Consider the following 13,020-nt stretch of genomic DNA (forward strand, 5'->3'; position numbering starts at 1 on the left):
CTAGCCAATTCTTCACCAGAAAGGAGACAAGCTACCGGGGACCGGTTTCTGGCATTTCAGACGTCTTCGGTCCGGCTTGCTTGAATCCTGATGGTGCAGTGAGAAAGGGACTCATGTCTGAGTATACCCTGCCACACCAATAGTGGCCAAAAACGATTCAGAAAAGGGGGTGGTGATGAACAGAGTGTCTGAATTAAGCAGACCACTCTTACTCAGATGTGAGTCCCTAGCTCATTGCACCATCAGGATTCAAGCTAGCCGGGCTGAAGACGGCTGAAATGCCAGAAACCGGTCCCCGGTAGCTTGTTTCCTTGCCAGTATAAGAATTGGTTTGGTAGTTTGGTCTGCCCTGTTCCCATGATGCACTGGGCCAGGGTCAGACTAATTTGCATATAGCCAAGTTCTGAGCTGGGATGGTGCAGTGAGCTAAAAAATGGTGATGGATCAAGCCCTGATCTTTGGACTGGGTAAGAGTGGTCTGCTTAATTCAGACACTCTGTTCATCACCACCCCCTTTTCTGAATCATTTTTGTCCACCATAAGCGTGGAAGGGTATACTCAGATGTGAGTTCCTAGCTCATTGCACCATCAGGATTCAAGCAAGCCGGGCCGAAGACGGCTGAAATGCCAGAAACTGGTCCCCGGTAGCTTGTTTCCTTCCCAGTATAAGAATTGGCTTGGTAGTTTGGTCTGCCCTGTTCCCATGATGCACTGGGCCAGGGTCAGACTAATTTGCATATAGCCAAGTTCTGAGCTGGGATGGTTCAGTGAGCTAAAAAACGGTGATGGATAAAGCCCTGATCTTTGGACTGGGTAAGAGTGGTCTGCTTAATTCAGACACACTGTTCATTACCACCCCCTTTTCTGAATCATTTTTGTCCACCATAAGCGTGGAAGGGTATACTCAGATGTGAGTCCCTAGCTCATTGCACCATCAGGATTCAAGCAAGCCGGGCCGAAGACGGCTGAAATGCCAGAAACCGGTCCCCGGTCGCTTGTTTCCTTCCCAGTATAAGAATTGGCTTGGTAGTTTGGTCTGCCCTGTTCCCATGATGCACTGGGCCAGGGTCAGACTAATTTGCATATAGCCAAGTTCTGAGCTGGGATGGTGCAGTGAGCTAAAAAACGGTGATGGATCAAGCCCTGATCTTTGGACTGGGTAAGAGTGGTCTGCTTAATTTAGACACTCTGTTCATCACCACCCCCTTTTCTGAATCATTTTTGTCCACCATAAGCGTGGAAGGGTATACTCAGATGTGAGTCCCTAGCTCATTGCACCATCAGGATTCAAGCAAGCCAGGCCGAAGACGGCTGAAATGCCAGAAACCGGTCCCCGGTAGCTTGTTTCCTTCCCAGTATAAGAATTGGCTTGGTAGTTTGGTCTGCCCTGTTCCCATGATGCACTGGGCCAGGGTCAGACTAATTTGCATATAGCCAAGTTCTGAGCTGGGATGGTGCAGTGAGCTAAAAAACAGTGATGGATGAAGCCCTGATCTTTGGACTGGGTAAGAGTGGTCTGCTTAATTCAGACACTCTGTTCATCACCAACCTCTTTTCTGAATCAATTTTGTCCACCATAAGCGTGGAAGGGTATACTCAGATGTGAGTCCCTAGCTCATTGCATCATCAGGATTCAAGCAAGCCGGGTCGACGACGGCTGAAATGCCAGAAACCGGTCCACGGTAGCTTGTTTCCTTCCCAGAATAAGAATTGGCTTGGTAGTTTGGTCTGCCCTGTTCCCATGATGCACTGGGCCAGGGTCAGACTAATTTGCATATAGCCAAGTTCTGAGCTGGGATGGTGCAGTGAGCTAAAAAACGGTGATGGATCAAGCCCTGATCTTTGGACTGGGTAAGAGTGGTCTGCTTAATTCAGACACTCTGTTCATCACCACCCCCTTTCCTGAATCATTTTTGTCCACCATAAGCGTGGAAGGGTATACTCAGATGTGAGTCCCTAGCTCATTGCACCATCAGGATTCAAGCAAGCCGGGCCGAAGACGGCTGAAATGCCAGAAACCGGTCCCCGGTAGCTTGTTTCCTTCCCAGTATAAGAATTGGCTTGGTAGTTTGGTCTGCCCTGTTCCCATGATGCACTGGGCCAGGGTCAGACTAATTTGCATATAGCCAAGCTCTGAGCTGGGATGGCTCAGTGAGCTAAAAAACGGTGATGGATCAAGCCCTGATCTTTGGACTGGGTAAGAGTGGTCTGCTTAATTCAGACACTCTGTTCATCACCACCCCCTTTTCTGAATCATTTTTGTCCACCATAAGCGTGGAAGGGTATACTCAGATGTGAGTCCCTAGCTCATTGCACCATCAGGATTCAAGCAAGCTGGGCCGAAGACGGCTGAAATGCCAGAAACCGGTCCCAGGTAGCTTGTTTCCTTCCCAGTATAAGAATTGGCTTGGTAGTTTGGTCTGCCCTGTTCCCATGATGCACTGGGCCAGGGTTAGACTAATTTGCATATAGCCAAGCTCTGAGCTGGGATGGCGCCGTGAGCTAAAAAACGGTGATGGATCAAGCCCTGATCTTTGGACTGGGTAAGAGTGGTCTGCTTAATTCAGACACTCTGTTCATCACCACCCCCTTTTCTGAATCATTTTTGTCCACCATAAGCGTGGAAGGGTATACTCAGATGTGAGTCCCTAGCTCATTGCACCATCAGGATTCAAGCAAGCCGGGCCGAAGACGGCTGAAATGCCAGAAACCGGTCCCCGGTAGCTTGTTTCCTTCCCAGTATAAGAATTGGCTTGGTAGTTTGGTCTGCCCTGTTCCCATGATGCACTGGGCCAGGGTCAGACTAATTTGCATATAGCCAAGTTCTGAGCTGGGATGGTGCAGTTAGCTAAAAAACTGTGATGGATCAAGCCCTGATCTTTGGACTGGGTAAGAGTGGTCTGCTTAATTCAGACACTGTTCATCACCACCCCTTTTTCTGAACCACTTTAATAAAGGCAGCTTTATTTTAAAAAGAATCATGGCAAGTCACTGACTTCCAATTCTGCAGCTAGAGCAGTCTCAATTGCCTTTCCAGGATGGGAAATGGCATTTACAACGCAGGCAGAACAAAGCGTTCCGTTACCCCACAAGTGTTACCACTGTTGTTTTATCCACGTATATGCGTGGCAAAGGCAGTTAGCACTCTAGAGTCAGAGTGGATCAGTGGGGATAATGGAAGTAAGAACAGGAAAGATTGGTATGCAGCATGGTACGAAGGGCTGGGAGCCAGGTTGTAGGGCTCAAGGCGGGGGTCAGGGTGGTTTTTAGGGCTGGAGGCTGGTTGTAGGGCTCAGGGCGGGTGGCGGGGGTAGGGGTAGTTGCTGGGGGTTGGCAGTTTTTAGGGCTAGGAGATGGGTTTTTGGGCTCAGGGTGGGGGTTGGGGAAATTTAAGGGCTGGGGCCAGTTTTAGGACTCAGGGTGGGGGGGCTGGGTGCCCAGTTTTAGGGCTCAGGGCAGGGGGCTCGGGTGTAATCTTTGCCATGCACGTACCTGTGCAAATCATGCCTTTAAAATGAAATGTGTTGCAAAGGCATGCGTGGTAAAGGTGTGGTTGTAGCAGGTGGTGCAAAGCTCCTCCGCCATAATGGAGGAGCCGCCGCTGGCAGATTTCACTCTGGGTCAAGAGTGGACCTTTTGGAATATGATGAGAAGAAACTACATCATTGTTTCAAGGTGTCGCTCACTCAAACACAATTGTGGCTTGTTTTTGGCTCATTCTGATCCCGCTTCCCTGACTGAATTTAGGCCGAACTGAGAGGTCTTTTAACTGTCATCAGGTTTTTTTACTCTGAGTGATAGAAATTCCTGTGATCCCATGTTGTCTTTTGTGCAAGTTTGCTTCTCAACCTGTACCTCAGATAAGCCACTAAAATATATATATTATAACTAGTAACTAGAAGATTATCAAAATCGATGACCATAAGAACTTCAATTGATACTGGGAGAAAGATTTCCTAAGATTTTGCGTCAGGGTTGTGCCACATTTGTGGTGAGGACCAGACGCAAAATAATTTTCATTCACTAATACATGTTAAGCCACTTTGATTGGCTTTGCGTGAATTTGTAAATAAAAAGTAACGCAAGGCAGTGCATAGTGCTGCTTTGTGTTACCTTGCATATAGAAGGCATTCCATGGGTGGAGCGTGGACTTTCCTTTGCATCCACATTCCCAGATTTACAAAGACTTGTAAACCTGGCTATGTGTCAACATGCTATGTCTTCCCCAGAGAGGTATAACAAGGAGAAATATCTTTTTTCTTTTCATTATTTGACTTTTCCACATTTTTTGCATTTTGCTGCACATATAGAATGAGGAAAACACAGCTAAGGACTGTTTGTGCAGGAAGGTGTCCCTTTCTGCACAAAAACAATCCTACCTGTAATGCAGTCACCCTTGCACCATGGCGCAACGGTTCCTGCGTTGGCGCTTGGCAGCACACAGTGTACCACCACTAGGAGGCAGCAGTAAGACCCCTATTTTTAATCTAAAAGTTAAACTTATAATAAAAAATGTTTTAATAATTATATGGCAATTTACAAAATAGATATGCTTTAATACTTATAAGAAATATTTTTCATATTTCTTTTTGAGTTAAATATATATATATTTTCAATTTCCCTATACTTTACCATAGGAGGACTCCACAGTTGAGTTGGAGCAGAGCTCTCTGCATGGTATAGTATAAGAAAAAAAAACTTGAAAATAAATATTGTTTTAAATGTAGAACAAAATAAAGAAAATGTGACACTTTAAAAACAATTATTGTTACATTTAAATTTAAATTCAGACTAGGATATTAGGTTTTTTAATATTTAAATAACATATTTCTATAATATTTTCATACATATTTTTAGCATTACATTCTATTCATATGTTTAATTATTTAAAATCATTTATTGTAACATTGTTTCATATGGTATTTTATTTTAATTGCCTACCTACATTATTTTCATTGGGAAGGTGCTGTGGTACCCGTGGTTGGCCGTGTGTGGTGCTAAGCTTACTAGCATATTTTTAAAGGAGTAATTTGCACTCAGATTTTGTGGCTAAGCAAAAAGTACTAAACTCAAAAGTGAAAGATATATTTGTAAATAGGGCCCACACAGATACCTGAATAGAGTTGGCTGGCTAATGCGCTAACAAATAGGGCTGCTAAAGGAACTAAATCAAAGTCAACAAATTTGAACTTTGATGGTCTAACAGTTTGTTCCTGTAACATAAGGGGCTTGGTAAGAATTGTTGCAGAAAGTGATGTGCAGGACTTCCTTCGATAAATGTAACGTGCTGTGCTTCAGGAGATGTAGACACATAAGACTTAATCTAGTCTAAGTTATGTGAAATTTTATAATAGAGCTACTAAGTAAGTAACTATGGCTATCCCTCTGGTGGCCTTGCTATTTATTTTTCATCAGATATTCATATTGAAAATAAAAACACTGGCATTAAAATAAGCACAGATTCTAGCCATTAAGATACAACTAGCGGAGACTGTAGGCCGTAAACGTCAGATTACCTCAGTAAACCTCACAAATATCTATTTTATTTCCACAGTCCACCAAGAAAAAAGAGAATTGGAGCAACTAATCAGCTGTTTGGATGTTCTATGTGCTGGACATAATGAGCATACATTTATCTTATTACCCAAACGTTTCAACTAGTGGACCAGATGATGGGTAGATCTCCTTTTTAGGTCAAGACTAGTGCAGCGCATGCGCTGCTCTAGAAAATAACCTCTTGGAATCACTTCAGCCTTTTACCAAACTTGTGCAAGTGGCTTTTTTTTTTACACACCTTGTATTGGCCATTGCGTGAAATTAAAGCACACAATTGGCCAAAGGCGAGTGCATGTCCCGCCTTTTGTCTAAACGTCAAATCCCATGGCATTTTGGTCTCGGGAGCGAGCAGAGGAGCACAGGCTGGCAGATGCATTCCTCCCTCATCATGGATAATTAAACACAGTGGGGGGCTTTAACTTTAGCAGCAGTGCTTGTTTTCATTTCTCCATGCCTGCCTCAAAGAAAAGGAAACCTCAGTTGGTATGCAGGAGGTACTTGTTTATTTATACCAGCAAAGTAAACATTTTTCATAGCAAGAGGACTAAATCAAAGGCGCCACTTTAACAGCATGCATACACAATCCACCTCAAGTCTTCGTATTTTTTTTTTAAATAAAGCACGTACTACCGGAAATACGGCAATATCTTCTGGTAAAAGAGTGGCAGAATTCCCAGCTATGAAAGAATGGACTCGGAAATGCATGTTTATGGAAAGGGGTTTTCACTTGAGCTTGTCTGCTAATTAGTGCCACATGGTTTTTTGGAGCATGTGCCCTGGGAAGCGCTTTCCCGCATGACAGTCATCCTGAAATAAGTGCTGAGATTGGAGCAGATGAAAATAGGACAAAACATAGACCGAAGGCTATTCTAAAAATGTGCTCACAGACTGGGTGAGGGGGAGAGAGAATGGCTGTCTGAAATAGATTAATTCCCACATTTGAGTTCAATCATCAGAACGATTAAGCCAGGCTAACTCTATAAGAAGCTCCAGTGGCATACAACTTATTTACCCCAAAATAAAGTCTTGTGGAAATCTCAATACTGCATATTGTACGGTCAGGTAGGCCTACCTCAGCACAGGCTGGCCTCTTTTCAAATAGTATACTGTGGGCATTAATATTAATCAAATTCAATATTGCTATTCTTAAAAAGTACACAGGATTTTCAGCATAATATTGTTAAATGCTCAGTTCACCTGTGTAATGTTCTGAAACTTACGCAAACAAGTGGTAAGGGCATATTAGCCAAACAGTCACATTGACACAGGGGACGGTTAGCACATTGTGAACATTCGTGTCAAAAGAGTGAACTAGGACAATCAGAGAGAACAGCCTCTCATAGGTTAAATGAAACTGGTGTACCTTGTACGAAATGGAACTGCCCAATAATATTGCCCTGGTTTTTCATTCAATGTATTCATTTATTTAGATGTGGCAAATGGTGTTAATCTGTATAAGTATTCGACACAACAACTTAATGTCTTTTTTATGTCCAAATTTAAATGAATTAAACCTGTCAACGTAAATACACTCCACATAATTCCACTCAGTACCACATAATTACACAGCACATAGTTACACTCTATTCAATGCAACATAAGTACACTCCACGTAATACCACTGTGCCACATAATTACACTCTACTCAATGCAACATAAATACACTCAACATAATACCAGTCAGTGTGACATAGTTACACTCCACATAATTACCCTACTCAATACAACATAAATACACTCCACATCTCCACATCCCACTCAGTACCACATAATTACAAGCCACATAATTACACTCTACTCAATGCAACATAAATACACTCAACATAATACGACTCAGTACCACATAATTACACTCTATGCAAAGCAACATAAATACACTCCACATAATACCGATGTGCCACATAATTACATGCCACATAATTACACTCTACTCAATGCAACATAAATACACTCCACATGCCACTCAGTGCCACATAATTACAAGCCACATAATTATACTCTCCTCAATGCAACATAAATACACTCCACATAACACCACTCAGTGCCACACAATGATATGCTACATAATTACACTGCACTCAATGCAACATACACTCCAAATAATACCACTCAGTGCCAAATAATTACACGCCACATAATTTCACTCTATTGAATGCAACACACACTCCACATAATACCACTGCATGCCACATAATTACATGCCGACAAATAATGTTATCCTGAGCACTCAGTGCACTTTTTCAACAAAGTTAACTTTAAAGTTCCTGGTGGGTGCCCTCGTCGTCGCACGTAGCCTGAACGTGCCTTAGAAAATCAAGCATATGTTGAGGTTAGGGACACTAGCCTCTGGACTGGGCTCTCCAATAATAACGAAAACCAAAGTTTTCTCATTAGATTATTCAAGATTTATTCCATTTCGAACACTTCAAAATTGTTCATTTAAACGTGGTATTTATTATTCTTGCCAACATAATAGAAATCTTATGTGGTGTAATACGTCCTTATGTTAATCCATGTTTTCAAAATACCCAATGCATTTCGGGTCAAACAACAGCAATGACCCTTCGTCAGGGGTCTAAATAAAGGAAATCAAACAGGACCAAAATTAGTCACCCCACATAATGGCCGACAATTTAAAAAATATACCATGTACCATTGCTGTAAATCTCACTTCGTGAGAAAGAAGAGCGAAAAAATGGAAAAAGTCGTGATAAAACAAGAACCCAAATGTACCAGATCAAGAATACATAGTGCTCGGTTTAAAAATGCATGGACGAGCAGAAGAGTGCTCCACCTTTATACTGTGAAAAAATCATAGCGCTTGCCACTGTCACTCAATCGAAAACATCAGCGTTCCAAAACAAATCACAATAGTCCCAGAACTTACATGCTTATACTCGCGTTCGCGCTTCCATAGATTTTGGCAAGTTTACAACTAACCAACTACCTTCGTTCTAATAGGATAATGCGTGTGTCACGTGATCGCCGTTGCAACCAATCGCGTTGCGGAGCCGTGGTCACGTGAGGGGAGTATGCTGGCTTCAAAATAAGGAAACAATACCGCGATAATATCGGGGCTTAAGCACAAAAATGCGTCTGTAAACACACGCTTAGCGCTGAGCATGCATAGTGACAAAAGGTGCGAAAAACATAGGGACTCAGGTAAACTAAAATAAAATAAAATAAACGAATTGAACATAACGTATAATCAAACCTTACTGCATGCACAAATCATCCCATAGCATTTTGACACATATTAAGGGAAACAGGACCTGGGCACAAGTCAATGACAGTGTTAAGTGAGTCATAAGACCCACGCATACTCAATGCGATCGTTCAAACCCATGGGCTGGGAAGAGTTCAGTTTTTTAATCCATTGGAACTCTGCTCTTAGTCCTTGTTTCATGGGATCCATGTCTGGGCGCTGATGAATTACCTCGATTACCATGAATTTTAGCTGTGATATTTGGTGATTCATTTCTTTCCAATGGCACGCTATTGCTGACTTGAGATTGCAGAGTCTAATATTGCTTTTATGTTCCGTGATGCGGATTTTCACTTTACGTTCAGTTTGCCCGACGTATACCTTGCCACATGGGCACTTTATCACATATATACAATTTGCTGTGTCGCAATTACCAGAATACTCCAATTCAATGGGAAAGCCTTTGGTTGGATGCATCATAATGTTTCCACAGATGACGTTGTTGCAATGAATGCAATTAAAACATTTGGACATTCCTTTCCATGTTTTTTTCTCTTTACTTGGAGTGTTCAACACTTCTTTCAGATTTTTTGATCTTTGATATGCGAAGGTCACATGATCGTTATATATGTCTTTCAAATCAGGTTCATTTTGTACCAGGTGCCAATGTTTATTGATAATTCTTTTGATTTTCTCTGAATCTGACGAGTATTTAAGTACACATACAGTTTTTTGGTTGGTTGGTTTAGTTTTGGGTGTCAATAAATCAATCCTCTTGATTTTGTCGACTTTATCTATGGCTTGTATAAGAATATCATCCGGATACCCTCTTTGTTTATACTTTGCAGTTTGTTGCAGGATTGATTTTTTAGCTTGTTCTTCATCCGATGTTATTCTCTTCAGTCGTGTGTATTGCGAAAAAGGCAAATGTCATACGCGAATATTTTCATGCAAAAATTCGAAAGAGATCATATACTTGGAGGGTATCCGGATGATATTCTTATACAAGCCATAGCTAAAGTCGACAAAATCAAGAGGATTGATTTATTGACACCCAAAACTAAACCAACCACCCAAAAAACTGTATGTGTACTTAAATACTCGTCAGATTCAGAGAAAATCAAAAGAATTATCAATAAACATTGGCACCTGGTACAAAATGAACCTGATTTGAAAGACATATATAACGATCATGTGACCTTCGCATATCAAAGATCAAAAAATCTGAAAGAAGTGTTGAACACTCCAAGTAAAGAGAAAAAAACATGGAAAGGAATGTCCAAATGTTTTAATTGCATTCATTGCAACAACGTCATCTGTGGAAACATTATGATGCATCCAACCAAAGGCTTTCCCATTGAATTGGAGTATTCTGGTAATTGCGACACAGCAAATTGTATATATGTGATAAAGTGCCCATGTGGCAAGGTATACGTCGGGCAAACTGAACGTAAAGTGAAAATCCGCATCACGGAACATAAAAGCAATATTAGACTCTGCAATCTCAAGTCAGCAATAGCGTGCCATTGGAAAGAAATGAATCACCAAATATCACAGCTAAAATTCATGGTAATCGAGGTAATTCATCAGCGCCCAGACATGGATCCCATGAAACAAAGACTAAGAGCAGAGTTCCAATGGATTAAAAAACTGAACTCTTCCCAGCCCATGGGTTTGAACGATCGCATTGAGTATGCGTGGGTCTTATGACTCACTTAACACTGTCATTGACTTGTGCCCAGGTCCTGTTTCCCTTAATATGTGTCAAAATGCTATGGGATGATTTTTGCATGCAGTAAGGTTTGATTATACGTTATGTTCAATTCGTTTATTTTATTTTATTTTAGTTTACCTGAGTCCCTATGTTTTTCGCACCTTTTGTCACTATGCATGCTCAGCGCTAAGCGTGTGTTTACAGACGCATTTTTGTGCTTAAGCCCCGATATTATCGCGGTATTGTTTCCTTATTTTGAAGCCAGCATACTCCCCTCACGTGACCACGGCTCCGCAACGCGATTGGTTGCAACCGCGATCACGTGACACACGCATTATCCTATTAGAACGAAGGTAGTTGGTTAGTTGTAAACTTGCCGAAATCTATGGAAGCGCGAACGCGAGTATAAGCATGTAAGTTCTGGGACTATTGTGATTTGTTTTGGAACGCTGATGTTTTCGATTGAGTGACAGTGGCAAGCGCTATGATTTTTTCACAGTATAAAGGTGGAGCACTCTTCTGCTCGTCCATGCATTTTTAAACCGAGCGCTATGTATTCTTGATCTGGTACATTTGGGTTCTTGTTTTATCACGACTTTTTCCGTTTTTTCGCTCTTCTTTCTCACGAAGTGAGATTTACAGCAATGGTACATGGTATATTTTTTAAATTGTCGGCCATTATGTGGGGTGACTAATTTTGGTCCTGTTTGATTTCCTTTATTTAGACCCCTGACGAAGGGTCATTGCTGTTGTTTGACCCGAAATGCATTGGGTATTTTGAAAACATGGATTAACATAAGGACGTATTACACCACATAAGATTTCTATTATGTTGGCAAGAATAATAAATACCACGTTTAAATGAACAATTTTGAAGTGTTCGAAATGGAATAAATCTTGAATAATCTAATGAGAAAACTTTGTTTTTCGTTATTATTGGAGAGCCCAGTCCAGAGGCTAGTGTCCCTAACCTCAACATATGCTTGACATAATTACATGCCACATGAATACACTCTACTCAACGCAACATATACACTCCACAAAATACCACTCAGTGCGACATAGTTACATGCCACATAATGACACTCCACTCAATGCAACATAAACACACTCCACTTAATATCACTCAGTGCCACATAATTACATGCCACATATTTACACTCTACTCAATACAACATTACACGCCACAAAATACCACTCAGTGCGACATAGTTACAAGCCACACAATTACACCTAACTCAATACAACATAAACACACTCCATATAATACAACTCAGTGCCACATAATTACACGCCACATAATGATATTCTACTGTATGCAACATACACTACACATAATACCACTCAGTGTCACATAATGACACGTCACATAATTACACTCTATTCAATGCAACATAAATCCACTCCACATAATACTGTGCCACATAATTACACGCCACATAATAACACCTGACTCAATGCAACATAAACACACTCCATATAATACCACTCAGTGCCACATAATTACACACCACATATTTAGGGTTGTATGGCGTTTCAACGCATGCTTTTACAACGCATGCCATTACGATGCAACTTTTACAACGCAAGTCGTTACAATGACTTGCGTTGGGGGTGCTGGATAGTGAATAGTTTAATTTACTATTCCAACTCCAGTGGATTGTAGGGAAGGTGTTGGATAGTAATTAAACTATTCCCTATCCTAGAGCGCCCTCCAGTGCAATTCGTTGTAATGACTTGCGTTGTAAAAGTTGCGTCGTAATTGCAGTGCATTGTAAAAGTTGCGTTGTAAAGGATGTTTCCCCATATTTACACTCTACTCAATGCAGCATATACACTCCACAAAATACCACTCAGTTCCACATAATTACAAGCCACATAATAATTACGCCTAATTCAATGCCACATAAACACACTCCACATACCACTCAGTGCCACATAATTACACACCACATATTTGCACTCTACTCAAGGCAACATACACACTCCATAAAATACCACTCACTGCGACATAGTTACAAGCCACACAATTACACCTAACTCAATGTAACATAAAACACTCCATATAATACAACTCAGTGCCACATAATTACACTCTACTCAATGCAACCTATACACTCCACAAAATAACACTCAGTGCGACATAGTTGCACGCCACATAATTACAATCTACTCAATGCAACATAAATACACTCCACATAATACCACTGTGCCACATAATTACACATCACATAATTACACTCTACTCAATGCAACATAAATATACTTAACATAATATCACTCAGTGCCACATATTTACATGCCACATAATTACTCTACTCAATGCAACATAAATACACTCCACATAATACCACTCGGTGCCACATAATTACACGCCACATAATTGCAGTCTACTCAATGCAACATAAATACTCTCCACATAAATGCAGTCTATGCCACATACCACCAATCAACATAAATGCACTCCACATCATGACATAATTTCACTAAGCATCATTTCACTCATCACCACAGTTCCAGGCCACACAATTCAACTCCACACATT

Source organism: Lissotriton vulgaris, unplaced genomic scaffold (assembly GCF_964263255.1).
Source record: "Lissotriton vulgaris unplaced genomic scaffold, aLisVul1.2 SCAFFOLD_2003, whole genome shotgun sequence".
In the NCBI taxonomy this organism is placed as follows: Eukaryota; Metazoa; Chordata; class Amphibia; order Caudata; family Salamandridae; genus Lissotriton; species Lissotriton vulgaris.